This window comes from Vombatus ursinus, unplaced genomic scaffold, assembly GCF_900497805.2.
Source record: "Vombatus ursinus unplaced genomic scaffold, bare-nosed wombat genome assembly UNPS02004596.1, whole genome shotgun sequence".
NCBI lineage: Eukaryota > Metazoa > Chordata > Mammalia > Diprotodontia > Vombatidae > Vombatus > Vombatus ursinus.
In genome coordinates this window covers 245,188-260,784 of record NW_020944374.1, presented here as the reverse complement: position 1 = coordinate 260,784, position 15,597 = coordinate 245,188, and the positions used below count along the sequence as shown (strand labels likewise).

The window sequence follows — 15,597 nt, the reverse complement described above, 5'->3', positions numbered from 1 at the left end:
AGAAAATAACACCTTAATAAATAGCCTAACCCAAATGGCAAAAGAGGTCCAAAAAGCCAATGAGGAGAAGAATGCCCTAGAAGCAAAATTGGCCAAATGGAAAACGAAGTCCAAAAGATTACTGAAGAAAATACTTCCTTAAAAATTAGAATAGAGCTATTGGAAGCTAGTGACTTTATGAGAAATCAAGTCACTGTAAAACAAATCCAAAAGAATGAAAAATTAGAAAACAATGTGAAATATCTCATTGGAAAAACAACTGACCTGGAAAATAGATCCAGGAGAGAGAATTTAAAAATTATTGGACTATCTGAAAGCCATGATCAAAAAAAAAAGCCTAGACATCATCTTTCAAGAAATTATCCAGGAAAACTGTCCTGATATTTTAGAACCAGAGGGCAAGATAGAAATTGAAAGAATCCATCAATCTCCTTCTGAAAGAGATCCCCAAAGGAAAACTCCTAGGAATATTGTAGCCAAATTCCAGAGTTCCCAGGTCAAGGAGAAAATAGTACAAGCAGCCAGAAAGAAACAATTCAAGTATTGTGGAAACACAATCAGGATAACACAAGATTTAGCTGCTTCTACATTAAGGGACCACAGGGTATGGAATATAATATTCCGGAGAGCAAAGGTGATAGGATTACAGCCAAGAATCACCTACCCAAGAAAAGTGAGTATAATCCTGCAGGGGAAAAAATGGTCATTCAGTGAAATAGAGGACTTTCAAGCATTCTTGATGAAAAGACCAGAGTTGAATAGAAAATTTGATTTTCAAATACAAGACTCAAGTGGAACATGAAGAGGTAAACAGGAAAGAGAAAATCATAAGAGACTTATTAAGGTTGAACTGTTTACATTCCTGCATGGAAAGATGATATTTGTAACTCATGAGACCTTTGTCAGTATTAGGGTAGTTGGAGGGGAAAAATTATATGTACATATATATATATATATATATAGATGATATAGATAGATAGAGGGCACAGGGTGAGATGAAAATGAAGGGGTCATATCTGGAGAATGAAATTAAGGGGTGAGAGAGGATTATACTAGGAGAAGGAGAAAGGGAGAGGTAGAACGGGGTAAATTATCCTACAAAAAAAAAACAGAAAAGAAAAGGCTCTTGCAATGGAGGAGAAAAGGGGGAAGATGAGAGGGAATGGGTGAATCTTATTCTCATAGGATTTGACTTAAGGAGGGAATAACATACACACTCAGTTGGGTGTGGAAATCTGTCTTACCCTACAGGAAAATAGTGGGGGAAGGGGACAAGAGAGTAGGGGAATGATAGAGAGGAGGGCAGATTGGGAAAGGGAATAATCAGAAGCAAATACTTCTGAGGAGGGACAGGGTCAAAAGAAAGAATAGAATAAATGGGGGGGGCAGGATAGGATTAAGGGAAATAGAGTTAGTTTTTCACGGCCTGTCTACTTTGGAAGTGTTTTGCATAACTGCACATGTATAACCTATACTGAGTTGCTTGCCTTATCAATGAGGGTGGGTTGGTGGGGAGGGAGGAAGGGAGAAAATTTGGAACCCAAAGTTTTAAAAACACATGTTTAAAAAAATGTTTTCACATGCAACTGGGAAATAAGAAATACAGGAAATGGGGTACAGAAATCCATCCTGCCCTGAAAATTGAAGGGGAAGGGGATAAGAGAAGGGGGGAGAGATAGAAGGGAAGGCAGACTAGGGGAAGGGGTATTTAGAATGCATGCCATCTTGGGGCAGGGGGAGGGGTGATATGGGGTGAAAATTTGGAACTCAAAATCTTGTGGAAGTAAATGTTGAAAACAAAAAAAATAAATAGAGTTGAAAGGATCATAGATTATAGCTTTAAAGCTGGAAGGGACATTAGAGCTCATCTAGTTCAATTTCCTCATGTTACAGATGAAGAAACTGAGGCCACAGAGATTAAGTGACTTTCCCAGGTCAACAGAGAAGATTATACTTCTACCTTTTCCAGGCTATTGACTCTCTCTTGCATACCTCTCATTTCTTTTCCCAATTATTCTTCTACCTCTCTTTTTAAATCCTTCTTGAGCTCTTTCAAGAAGATTTTTTGGGCTTGAGACCAGTTCATAGTTCCCTTTGAGGTTTCAGATGTGGGTAAATTGACAATGTTGTCCTCTTCTGAATTTCTGCCTTGCTAAAATAAAAATCCATGGTCATTTTCCATTTCTGCTTTTTGTTCATGGTGTTTGCCTATTTCCTGACTTTTAAAAAAAGTTAAGTTCTCCTACTGGAACGAAGGGGGCACTTACCCAAGCTTCTTTTCTGCTCACCTGGGCCTTGCACTTGAATGTCTGGCTCCTGCTCACCCAGGTCTTCCACAGAGATTTTCACTGCTGGTGGACATCTGTCAGCCTGGAGCTTTGCCTCCTGGAGTTATTCTTCCCAGAGTTGCATTGAAGCACTGGATTTTAATTTAAAGCTGGAAGGGACATTAGAGCTCATCTAGTTCAATTTCCTCATGGAAATTGAACTGGATTTCTCTGCTGGAGAACACTGTCGCCCGTGGTGGTTTTCCAAGCTGGTGTCTACCGGTTCCCCTGCCTGTATTAAGGCTCTCGGCAGGGGAGGAGGATCCTGGTGTTGGCACTCACCTGCTCTACCAACCTGGGTACCAGGATCTCCCCCCTGCTGAGGTGGGGCTTGCCGCTGGCTTGCTGGGACACCCCCAGTCCTGTACTGCTCCCCCTCCCTCACAGCAAGAGGAGCCTTTCCTGTTAATCCCCCAAGCTTCCTGGGCTACAAGACTGCTGTGCCCTGTCTTTTTGCTGGCTCAGGGATTTTCCAGGGTCAGTATTTTCTGGGCTTTCAGAAGTCAATAGGGAGGGTGAGAGTAACTTACTTCTTACTCTGCCATTTTGGCTCCCACCAATTATACTTCTAGAGTAAGAGTTCTTCACCTTTTTTGTATCATGAACCCTTTTGGCAGATTGGTGGAACCTACAAACCACTTATCAGAATCATGTCTGTAAATGCATAAATCAAAATGCCCAGGGTTATAAAGCAAAACAGTTATGTCATAAAAATATGAAAAAAATCCACCAATTCACAGACTCCAGAATCCCTGCTCTAGAGCTAGAAGGGATTTTGGAGACCAACATTCTCATTTTATAGTGGGGAAACTGAGACCCAGAGAAATAAAGTGACCTATCCAAGGTCACACAGTCAAAAAGTTACAGAGCTAAGACTTAAAATCAGATCTTTTGCCTTTAAATGTTTTTTTCTCCTATATCATGCTAACTCTCTATAGTAGCTTCTAATAAAATGCTGGAGGCAGTCAATGGCTCAATGGCTAGAGCCCTAGGTCTGGAGTTGAAGGAACTGAGTTCAAATCCAACCTCAGACACTTCTTAGCTGTGTGACTCTGGGCAAGTCACTTAACCTCTGATTGCCTGAATGTATCCACTGGAGAACAAAATAGCAAAGCACTCCTGCATCTTTGCCAAGAAAACCTCAAATGGGATCACGAAGGGTCAGACACAACTAAATGGCAACAATAGCAACGAATGAAATGCTTGTTGAATTAACTTAGACTCCATAATACAAACAATAACAATTCACATCTATTTAGTGCTTTAAGGTTTGCAAAGTACTTCGTGAACATTATCTCATTTGATTCTCACAACTCTGGGTAATAGGGGCTATTAGTAACTTAATTTTGTAGGTAATGAAACTGAGGCTGAGAAAGCTGAACTGACTTGCCCGTGGCTAGTAAGTAGCCAAGTCAGAATTTGAACTCAGGTCTTCTTGATTATAAGTTCAGTGCTATTTATTGGCCCATCTAGCTGACACAGGTTCCTCTCTCTTTTGGGTCTATACACTGCCATTATACCCCAGGCCAAAGTCTTCCCTTCCACTAAGGAACCTGGTAACGTTCATTGGGCCCACAGCATATAATGCAGTAATGCAAGTGCTCAGAAATGGAAGAGAGAGAGGGAGAAAGGGAGAGAAGGAGAGGGAGAGAAGGAGAGGAAGAGAGACAGAAAGAGAGAGCGAGAGCGAGAGAGAGAGAGTTAAGAGACTCCCAGAGAGATTAACAAAAAGAGACACAAAGAGAAACAGAAAGATAAAGAGGGAAACAGAGAGACTGAGAGACAGCAAGGGAAAGAGGAGAGGGAGATTTGAAAAGAGGAGAAGATTTAAAGAGAGGGAAAGGGGAGAGAGACACTCAGAGGCAGAGAGATAGGCAGAGACAGAGAAAAGGAACAGAAACAGAGAGACAAACAAAGGAAAAGAGAGCAAAAGAAGAGAGACTGAAGACATAGAGAAGGGGGGATTTGAAAAGGGAACGAAATTTAAAGATAAAGGAGAGAAAGGGGAGAGAGGAGGAGAGAGAGAGAAGGAGAAGAGAGAAAGAGAGAAGGAGAGGAGAGGAGGAGGGAGAGAGAGAGACAGAGACAGAGAGAGAGTCAGTCAAGGACAGGGCTATCAGTACTGAAACTCCATTCATCTCTCAAAAAGATGATATATGAGCCAGTCAGAAAGACCGAGTTGGTCAGAATATTTCTCAAAGAGCCACAGCTCTGGAGGCTAGATGAAGAAATCAACTTAAAAGAGAGAAGAGAGCCAGCCTTCCCAGAGCTCTCAAGCCCCCATTAGTCTCTTCCTCCTTGGGCTCGCACAGTGCCTTGTAGCCTGAAGCCCACAGTCTGCTGCTCCATTAGATTCTGTCTGGCTCTGCTCTTTCATTGATTAATGTTTGCAAGGACTTTCTTGCACTAGATTGCAAGTGCTTGAGGGCAGGGACCATTTCATGTGATATAACTGGGAAATAGGAATCAATTTATAGCTCGGCTCCTGGCTCTGCCATTCATTGGTTGTGAGATCATGGGCGATTCCCTTTCACTTCTCTGGTAAAACAAGGAGGTTGGCCTGGATGACCCCCAAGGTCCCTTCCTTATCTGATCATCTTTGAATTTATAAAATCCAGTTTTGTCACAAACTTCCTAGGTAAGCTTGGACAAATATTGTTCTCCTTTCTGGGCCTCAGTTTCCACTTCAATAAAATCAAAGGGTTGGGCTAGATGGTCTCTAAAGTCCCTTCCAGATTTGACATTCTTTGCTTCTCTCTTCTGCTCCCAACAGTGCCTAATAGTACAAAGCAGAGAGTAAGTGCTCAGTAGTGACTTAATAACTTAATTTGAGAAATTATGATATGAAGAGGTAAAATAAGCCAGAATAAATAGCTCGCACTATTGATAAGAGTCACAGGGAATCTGGAAATGGTCTAGTAATGGAGGGGAGGTGGGGGAGACTGAAATTGTGTATTGGAAATGGGACATGAGACTAGGAAAGCTCTGAAAGTTTTCTGATAGTCAGTGTGAATAAGCAGTGACCAAATGTTCCCCTCAGCTTCATGGGAGAGACTGTGTTGAAATGGGAATATAAGGAACTAAAGAAATTCTTAATGGATAAATGGAGTTGAAAGAGTACAATACCTAGGCCAAGAGAAGTAGTGGCCACCATAGCTATGAGAGCAAGGGGTATTTATGGGCTCCAAGAAATTCCACATGACGCCTGTTGAGGGGAAAAAAATGGCTTTTGGTCATGGATGGAGCACAGTGAATATGAGCCAGTAAATATGTATTTGTCTGGAAGTGCGAAAATCTAATCAAGAGGTCTTTAAACTGGAAAGGAAGAGGGAAAAAAACTGTCTTTGTATAGCCACCAAACTAAAATGTAAGAAGGAGACTAAGCGCACGATAGCCCACAGGAGAAAACAATCCATGAAATAAGCCAGCAATAAAATGCAAGGCCTCAGATGTCTGTGTCCAAAGTGTAAATAACAAGCCAGATGAATTAGGGATCCTAATGCAAGGAGTCAAATTTGAACTCAAAAATGTTAATGGGATTTTATGGGATTAGAACCTTGCTTGGAAAATGGCTATGTAAGAGCAAACCTTTTGCAAAAGAAACAAGGTAAGTGAAAGGGGAAGGGGCTTGAGGAGCATTGCATACTAAGAAAATACACAAATGGGAGAAAATCCAGGAGTGGAGAGTTATTTGGATAAGACAGAAGGGCTAACGTTGCCAAAATATACTACACACCAATTGCATAGAGAGAGAAAGAAGTGAGAAGTTCAGAGATCACAAACCTGGTACAGAGGCATTCGAAGGCCCCCATATTATCAAATGGGATAATATTTGTAAAGTGCTTAGCACAGTGTCTGGCACACAGTAGGTACTTAAGAAGTGCTTGTTTTTCTTTCTTCATTAACTGTCTCCCTCCTACCTTTCCAGTCTTCTTATACCATGTTTTCTCTACTTCCAGTCTTCTCACCTCCATGTGTTCTTCCATCCAGTGACACTGGCCTCTTTGTTGTTCTTCATACAACTCCAGAGATCCGAACTCTAGGCATTTTCACTGGCTGTCTCCCATGGCTACAATTCCCTCCCTCTTCATGTCAGCCTCTTGGCTTCCCTGGCTTTCTTCAAATTTCAACTTCTACAGGAAGCCTTTCTCAATCTCCTTTAATTCTAGTGCCTTCTCTAGTTGGTTATTCCCAATTTATTCCATCTATAGTTTGTTTGTACATAGTTGTTTACATGTTTACTTCTCCTCCTCCTTAGACCATGAGCTTCTTGAGAGCTGGGGCTGTTTTTTTGCTTTTCTTTGTATCCTCTGGGCTTAGCACAGGGCCTGGTATACAGTTGGTGCTTACTAAATACTTACTAACTGACTGACCATATATGTCAATGTGTAGAACATTATGCTGGTCCTCATACTCCTTCCTCTCCACTAAAAGGAAGAAGGTATATTTCACTATCTCTTCTCCAGGACCATTCCTGGTTTTTCATTTACTCACAGTATAGATTCCCTTGAGTGATCTTTCATTAGCATCAGTGTAGAAAAGGTATATTTTGCTCTTCTGGTTCTGTTTATTTCTCTCTGTATCAGTTCACACAAATCTTCCAGTATTTATTTGAATTCCTGATATTTGTGATTTCTTTTAGGAGGGGGGAAGATTAGAACTATGATTTCATCAATGTGGGGAAAACCCATCAGGGAAATTCTTATCTCCAAGGCAGATTAGCACCTGCTTTGAAATTTATAATCTTATGGAGAGTTTGCATATCACAATGGAGTTTTATTAAGGAAATAACTCAAAGTCTTTCCTTTTGTTAAGTATCCTTTTTGTTCATTTCTAATTAGGCTTAGCTTTGTAGGTTATATCATTTAGGGAATATAAACTTCTCTTCTTCACTTTTGAGAATCTCATTCCAATTTTCCCTGTGATTTCTTGTAAATGAGACATAATTTTAGACTATTCTAATATATTTTCTTTGGAACATTAATTTTTTTTTCATGACTGCCTGAAATATTTGCTATTTAATGTGTCTGAAGTTTTACTATGATGTTTCTTGGTGAGTTAAACGTGGAGTTCCTTTCTGTTGGATTCTATTGATCTGGACTTTGTTGTCTGTTTCCAATAGTTCTAAAGTATATGCTCAGATTACTTTTATCATATTTTTCACTGGTAGATTTATAATCCTTATATACTTCCTCACACCATATTTTCAGTTCTTAATTCTTCATTGTTTTGTAGAGCTCTTGTGTTCTTCCAATTTTGTCAATTAATTTACCTTTGCATTCCAATTTTCTTATTCTCTCTTTTATTCAGAGATTATCATTTTGAAGTTTATGCCATTTGTTCCCTTTTTTCTATGTTCTTGTTATATTTACATATTTCTTCCTTGAGAGATCAAATTTCTGTACTTATATGTTTGATAGCTTCACTTAATTTTTTATTCTGGACAGTCTTGGAGTTTCTCCATTGTCATTTCTGAAGGCCATGTAGAATTTATAGTAATAGTTTCACCTTCCTTAGAGGTTTTTGACTCAATTTCCTTTGTTGCAAAGTACTTGTTCATTGTAATGGTTTCTTCCTTAAGTTATTGGATCATTTTTTCTCCTTTGTCAGCTTTTATCTATCTTCACCAGTCATTCCACTGTTTTTATGATGTCCTTCTTGTAATTATGCTTATTACTGTCAATATCTTCCCTTCATTACTAGACAGCTTTAAGATAGGTCCAACAATGTTGTACTCCACTAAACCCTGCTGTCTGCACTTTGTTCTCCCCAGGCAAAACAAGTTGGGTGAGGTTTGTGGTTCCCAAGAGGTAGAAGTGGCTATTTAGCTTACTGCCACAGGGAGATTCTGAGAGATCTGAGGCAGCTAAGCCTATTGTTCATTTTTCACCACTTTTTTTTTATTCCCAGGACCTCAACCCACTGGGGCAGGGGAAGGATCCAGTCAGGATACTGGCACAAGGAAATTCTACAGTTTGACTCCTTCCCCACTTGGTTTCCACCCTCCTCCACAGCTGTCACCTTTTCTTTTACCTGAAGCTCTGTGGTTGGTTCAGTTCATAGGTCTCATTATGCTTGCCCTGGTATGGGGCATTCCCCAGAACACTACTGAGGGGTTAACTCTAATAACTGATGCCTAAAACTGCAATTGCCATAAGGGATGTACAAACTGGGGGGTGGGGAGGGCAAGTTGCCTGATTCCCTGGAGCCACTTGGCTGCAAGCTTATAAAAAGGGATGCTTCAGATTTGGAGAGGTAGCAGAAGTGAAATTATCTTCAGTTATTTTTTGTGAGAATTCTCTTTTGGTGATTTCTTTCATTTCTCCTCTTCCTGACATAGTTGTTTTGGTTGCATTGTTGAGTGTTTTTCTTGTTAAGTTGATACTGTAAGGAAGGAGCTAAGTCCTAGGTTACCTCTTACTCTGCCACATTCCCAGGATTTTCTCCCAGCTTAGATTTTCTTTAAGTATAAAAATAAGGGTCAATTTAACCAATCAATAAATAGCCTCATCCCAGTTAAAGTAATTAACACGATAATCTAGCCATGATCAGGTGTTAACATGTCCATTGAATCAGTCAGTCAATCAAAGGCATTAAACTGATGCATGCCACGTGATACTCTGTTGGTCTTCTATAAAACAGAAAGCCATTTTGAAACCCTGAATTATCTAATTATCTGTCAGCTTAGAACAGAGAATAGTTCAAACCAAACCCCCCCCACCAAGAGGGAATCCCTTGGAATGGGGGAATAGAGTCTCTGACTGCTCCCCAATTTCTTAACCAGAAGATTTGGATTTGAACTTTTAATCAGCATCCTAAAAGAGTCCCCAAACAACAGTGACTGGTGGCAGTGTCTACATCAGTAGCTAAGGATAAACCAGAAATATTGAGAAGAGGCAGCTTCATGACTCTACAAGAAACCCAGCAGAAAACTATGCCATACCTAAGAGGAATTTCCTAGGATCCCACAAAGGGGAAATAAGGATTGTGAGCAAAAGGATGTACAGGAACTTTGAGTTACATCCAGTTTTGCTCTGGGGCCCAGCCTGCCAGTTCTAGTGAGGAGGTGACAGAGAGTGTCAGAAGAGTGAGCTCAAAGCATTTGTAGAAGATAGAAGCAAGGCCAAATAACAAAGGACGAATATTAACGTGTGGTATGGTCCTATAAGAATAAATCCAGTAAAGCTAAAAGTGATAAAAATGGTCCTTTATTGTTAAAATATATTAGGTTAGAGGATCAAAAAAGAAATAGGACTATTGCTTAGGATAGATTGGGCTATGATCACCTAAAGCAGGAAGGAACAAATCGGCTTAATTCTAATTTTGCTTCTATATTCTCTGCCAAGGAAAATTATCAATGGACTGGAAAAGCCAGAACAAAAATCACTAAAAAAAGAGTTGATTCCCAGTGTAAATAGGGAGATCTTAAGAGAACATTCATCTAGTCTTGATGACTCCAATTCATCAGGACTAAATGACTACATCATAGGATGTGAGGCATTAAAAGAACTGGCAGATGTGGCTCCTGAGCCATTATCAGTGATCTTTGAAATATCATGGAAAACTTGAGAGGTAACATAGGATTAAAGAAGGGCAAAGGTCCCAGTTTTCAAAATAGAAGAGAGAATGGTCTGCATACTATATGCCAGGGAATGTTACCTCAATTTCCAACAAAATTCTAGAATGTACAGTATTATTAAAAGGGTGGTTAGTAAATAGTTAGAAAATGAAGCAGTGATCACAAAGGCCCAGAATGGCTTCATTTTGAATAAATAATGCTAAATTAGCCTTATGAAGCTGATAGATATCAAATATCTTGATTTTATTGAGTGTTTACCCTATTCAAATGTACAAGATAGAGAAATGTAGGATAGATTATAATACAATTATATGGATTTGAAATTGTTTAAATGGTTAAACTCAAAGATTAGTTGTTAATGGTCCAATGACAGTTTGGAAGCAGGTATCTAGTACAGTACCCTAGGGATCTGTGCTCAGCTCTGTGTTTAACATTTTTATCACTAACTTAGATTAAAGCATAGATGGCATGCTCATCAAATTTTCAGAAGATACAAAGCAGAAAGCTAATGCACTGAATGGCAGAGTCAGGATTTATAAATATCTTCTTATCCCCAATGTAGCTAAAAGATCCCTTCTGTTTCCTTAGCTTGCCTCCGATCAATCTGAGATTTAGTACTCTTGACATTATTTTTACAGGACCCTGTCATGTCACACTTTTGTATTCATCCTCTGCTACCCGCCCTTGATTCCCTCTTATTTACATGTCTTTTAAAAAATCTAATTGTAACAGGTTTGGCTCTGTCAGCAGTCAGGATCATGGGAAAGGTGACTATCAATTATCCAGAATCCTGCCCCTTATGTCAGGTCCTGGGCTTTGTCAATTTCAGTCTACCCAGTCTTCCATCTGATGTCACATCAGATTCCTAGCCCCTAGGCATTATGCATCAAAGATAGTGAGAAACAAAGATAGAAATGAAAACGTCCCTGCCCTCTAGGAGCTTACATTCATTTAAGCGAGAGAACATCTACACATATAAGTATATTTGAAATGTATGCAAAATAAATCCAAAACCATTTTTGAGCAGGGGACTAGAAGCTGGGGGAAGGGTCAAGAAAGGCTTCATGTAGGAGTTGTACTTGAATTGAGCTTTGAGAAACTAGGGATTCTAAAAGGTAGAGATGACAAGGGAGGTGACTTCCAGCCACAGAGGACAGCCTGTGGCAAAGGCAAGTAGGTTGGAGGTGGAGTTCTGCATATGAGGAAAACAGGAAAGTCAGTTTGGAAGGACCTTCGTGTGAATGAACTTCATGGTTACAATGCACTTTACACTCATGATCTCATCTGTTACTCACCACAGCCATGGCAAGTAGGTAAGGCTGAGACTATTGTCTCCATTTCATAGATAAAAAAACTGAGGCTCAGAGATGAGAAGGCACTTGCCCAAGTCAAATGTGATAGATTTAGTACTTTAACCCAGGGTCCCTAACTGGCAGCATTACATAGTAGATAGACCCTAGACAAGTCACTTAACTTAATGTTTTAGTTGTAGAAAAGGAGCAGACTTGTAATGGTAGAGGGAGTTTCCAATACCAACAAGATGACATATCCAGTCCCCATTCTTCCAAAATCAAAATCCAGTGCCCTTTCTACTATTCTACAGCTGCCTCCATCTTCACATTTATATGAGATGTTATGCTGTATATATCTATTATCTTACTTGATCTTCACTATACCTCTTTGGGTAAATGGTGTGTAACTAAGATTCAAACCTATGTCTGCAGATTCCAAATTCAATACTCTTTCTACTGTACCCACACTTCCTCAAAATGTATTGGGGGGGCGGGGTTGTCAGGCAGATGCAGTAACCAAAAAGGCAGCCTGTATTGGGAGCTGTCTGTGGTCCCTGGCCAGAAAAAGGCAAATAACTGCTTGGAATGCCACCTATGGAAAGGAGAGGACACAACATCCTATTGTTACTACCCCCCTCCCCATACCTATCACCACCAAACCCTTGCCATTTACCTTTATGAGAAGAGGGGAGTGGAGGGTAAAAATGGGGGGAGAAACCTGTCCCTTTATCCCTCCACAGAGGTGGTAGTGGAGCCCTACACACAAACACAAACACACACACACACACACACACCCCACCATCTTTCCAAAGTCAATCAGTGAAATCTGGGAGAACTGTGTGGAAAACAACCTCCATTAGAAACTGACTTACTTGCTTCCTGACAGAAAAAAGGTGGAGGGCTTTGAGGGGGGCAGGAGTGCAGTATAGTAGTCTAGGGGGGATATAAGTAGGTACAACTCAAACAGGAAGGAGCTGAATGACAAGGCAAGGGGAAAAGTGCTGCCAAGCAGCACAGCAAGGGAGGCAGCCTGATGACTCCTGCTGGAAAGCAGCTGGGAACCAAGTTATTTGCAATCTAGAAGACTCAGAAATAATTTTGCAAGACCGACCCACATGAGATCCAATTTCTAGAAGTGCAGGAAGAGCAGCACAGAGCCATTGATGAATGGCTTTGAAAACAACAAATCAGCAGCTAACACCCACAGGGCCCCAATTTAGAGGGGGAATTGTCCTGTGGGAAAGCTGGACCCAACCTGGCTCAGATTTCTATATTGCAGTTATCCAATTCTCCGATTCTTTGTGAACAAAGTTGATAATAGTGGCTTTTTTCTTATTTCTAGGTAGGGGAGGGGAGAAAGAGAGAGAAAGACCAACAGACAGACAGACAGACACAGCAACTAATAGATGTTGAGAAAGGAAAAACAGAAAGACAAAGAAAGAGGCAAGGAGGAAGCTGGATGGAAGGAAGAAAAAGGAAAGGAAAGAAAAGGAAAGGAAAAGAAAGAAAAACTTTCTGAAGGCATCTGTCACCCACTGACACATAAACTAGGAGCAGTGTCACCTAAGAAAGTTAGGTAAAGAAGGCTAGATGAGGATTTGAAATCAGATTAACTTTGCTAGGCACCAATCAGTTAATGAGGACAGATGCATCAACACCAACTTTTTAAATTCACCTCTTCCTAATATTTCTCCACTCCACCAATGTAATGCTGGGAAAAATTGATACTATCAACCTTTGAATGTCTTTATACTTTTAATAGTAAGAAGAGACCCTGAAAATCCAAAGCTATCCCCAAAGCATTTCTATCTGGGTTGGGAACACATTTAGGGGCTTATACATAGACACATGAGCCTAATGTGCCAGAAATTTGCTGTAAAAAAAGAAAACAGCGTTCCCTGAATAATTGACTCTGGAGGAATAAAGATCATGGGATCATGGGATTGTAGCATAAAAGATCATAGATATAGTGCAGGAAGAGAATTTAGAGGTCATCTAGTCTGACCCTATTATTTTATGTATGGGGAAACTGTGGCCCAGACAGGTAAAGTGATTTGCCCAAGGCCACAAAGGTAATAAAACAGCAGAGCCACTAGAATTTGAACCCAGATTCGCAGACTTCCAATCTGAGACTCTTTCTACTAACATCACTGCCTCAAGTTTGTCAGAGATCTTCAAACAGAAGTACTCGGGGGTTTTACATATTGGCAATGCTGGCTTGTCTTGAGGTCCTTACTAGTTCTGAGTCGCATGACTTTTCCTGGGGAGACTTTAATCATTCCAATTAGAGGCATGCGACTTTCATAGGAGCAGCTATCTGAGGACTGGAAACTTGGCACTGCAAGAAACCTCCTGATGGGCCCAGCCCTGACCCACATTTTTCAAAGTTTCCTGTTTGTATACTCATCCAAAAAGCTTCAAGTAGCCAAATGCCAAAGGGTGATTAAGGAAATGAAATCCTCAAGCAAGGCTCTGGCTGGCCTGCCTTGCCCTCTGGGGATGGAAATACACATTGCTGAAAATTAAACAGTAATGTAATCTTTTTAATTCCAATCTTCTATGAGGACCCAGTGGCAGAAGAAAAGAGATAGACAGGAAAGGTTGGGGTTGATTTGACCTGAAGGAATATTGCCTTTGGAGGGATGGAGCATGCAGAAAGATGGGACTGTGCCTGGCAAAGCCTAATATTTAAATGTAGAGAATGGCCTTAAATTATACATGTGTCAGATTCTATAGATCAGAGACTCTTAACCTTTTTGGTGCCATGGACCGCTTTGGCAGTCTGATGAAGGCTATAAACCCTTTTTAATAATTTGTATAAAATGAATTACAAAGTATTTAAATTTAAAAATCTAGTTCATGTACCCTACAATAAGAACCCTGATTCTAGAGGATTTGATTGGAAACCAAGTTGTAATTTTAAAAAGAAACCAAGTTATGAGATTTGGAGTGTTGTCTTTCCCCCAATGGTTCCTGTTTTGAATGGTCTCAAAGACATTATATTTAGTCAAGCTCATTTTAGGGCCACTTCAGGAACAGTTCATCTCCAAGGTTTGAACCCAAAAGCTGGAGGAGCAAAATAGATTCCAAAGGACAAGGCAGGCTGAAGGCAAAGATGGTGGACTATGGTCAGATTGTCTGGGGTTTGCCATTTGGCTCATGGCCATCACTACCTGGTAGGGAGTTCTGGGCATGACACACTCCCCAAATACTGTCGTTCTCTTGCCTCACTTTTGCTACAGGACTCAGTGTTGGGTAGATCAAAATGTGACAGGTGCAAACAATCTGTCTGGCCTCCATGATGGTAAGACAGCTGAGCTTTGTACCCGGTGGAAATTTGATTTTTGTCTCTGTGTTATGGGATAACACTCTTCAAATTGAAAACCTAAATGAGGATGGTAACCAGATTCAGGTGTTGTCTAGACTTCTGCAGTGAGTTTACTGCTGTCCCATCTCCCTCTACTGCAGCATGCTGTGTTCTGCAGCTGGAAAGGTCTGTTCTTCTGTGGAACACGAGGCCCTGCACATTAATTGGGAAGTTAGAGGGACATCAGAGCAATGTTGTTTCTCTTGACTTTTCACTTGAATCAGCACTACTTTTCACAGCTTCCTATGACATCAATGTGATCATCTGGGATTTCTAGACTGGAGAGAAACTGAGGACACTTCAGTATGTTTTAGATTCTCCAATGAATAATACTGGTGTTATCCATGACAGCAATACAATTCTTCCCTGAAAACTTATACCTTGTTACAGATAGACTGCTCAGGATTTGGACTTTGGAACCGAGAACTCCAGTTGTATTTGCTCCAGTTGCATTATGATCAATGGTCTTCACTGAACATTTTTTCCCACATGACACAATTATCATCACAGGAACAAGAGATAGCAACATCCAGTTCTGGACAGCATCTAGGGTCCTATTATCACTGAAATTCTTATGCTGTAGTTTCCTTAAAACTTACCAAGTCTTAACACTGTCAATACTAAGAAATTGAAAGAGTTCCTTGCCACAATACATGGTTTTGCTAGAGAAAGAAAGAGCATGGAGGTAACTTTCCTGACAAAGGTCAGGCTAGAGTCATTGAAAAGAAACAAGATAGGTTTAAACCATGGCTCTCCATTGAAATAGAATTCTGTTTTAAATTATAAACATGCAGTTAATAGAATGTAGCAGGAGAAAACCCAGTGGACTGGTCATTGCCCTTTAAGTCTATAATGTCAAAAATTCAATCATAGAGAAGCTAGTTCCAATTTCCATGGCAACAGAGCCTGAGTTTAAATTGTCCACTTATAAAGAGTACAATTGCATTTTTTCTAGTTGTCTTGATTCAAAGTTCTCATAATGTTTTGCTAATAAAAGCAACTGGGTCTCTGAAACAAATTTACAAAGGAAGA

At 40.3% G+C, this 15,597-nt stretch overlaps 1 pseudogene; it reads left to right on the top strand.

Moving 5' to 3' along the window:
* The window catches only part of LOC114025290, a 31,217-nt pseudogene extending 16,020 nt beyond the window's left edge, over positions 1 to 15,197 (top strand).
* Positions 15,198 to 15,597: the final 400 nt, after the last annotated feature.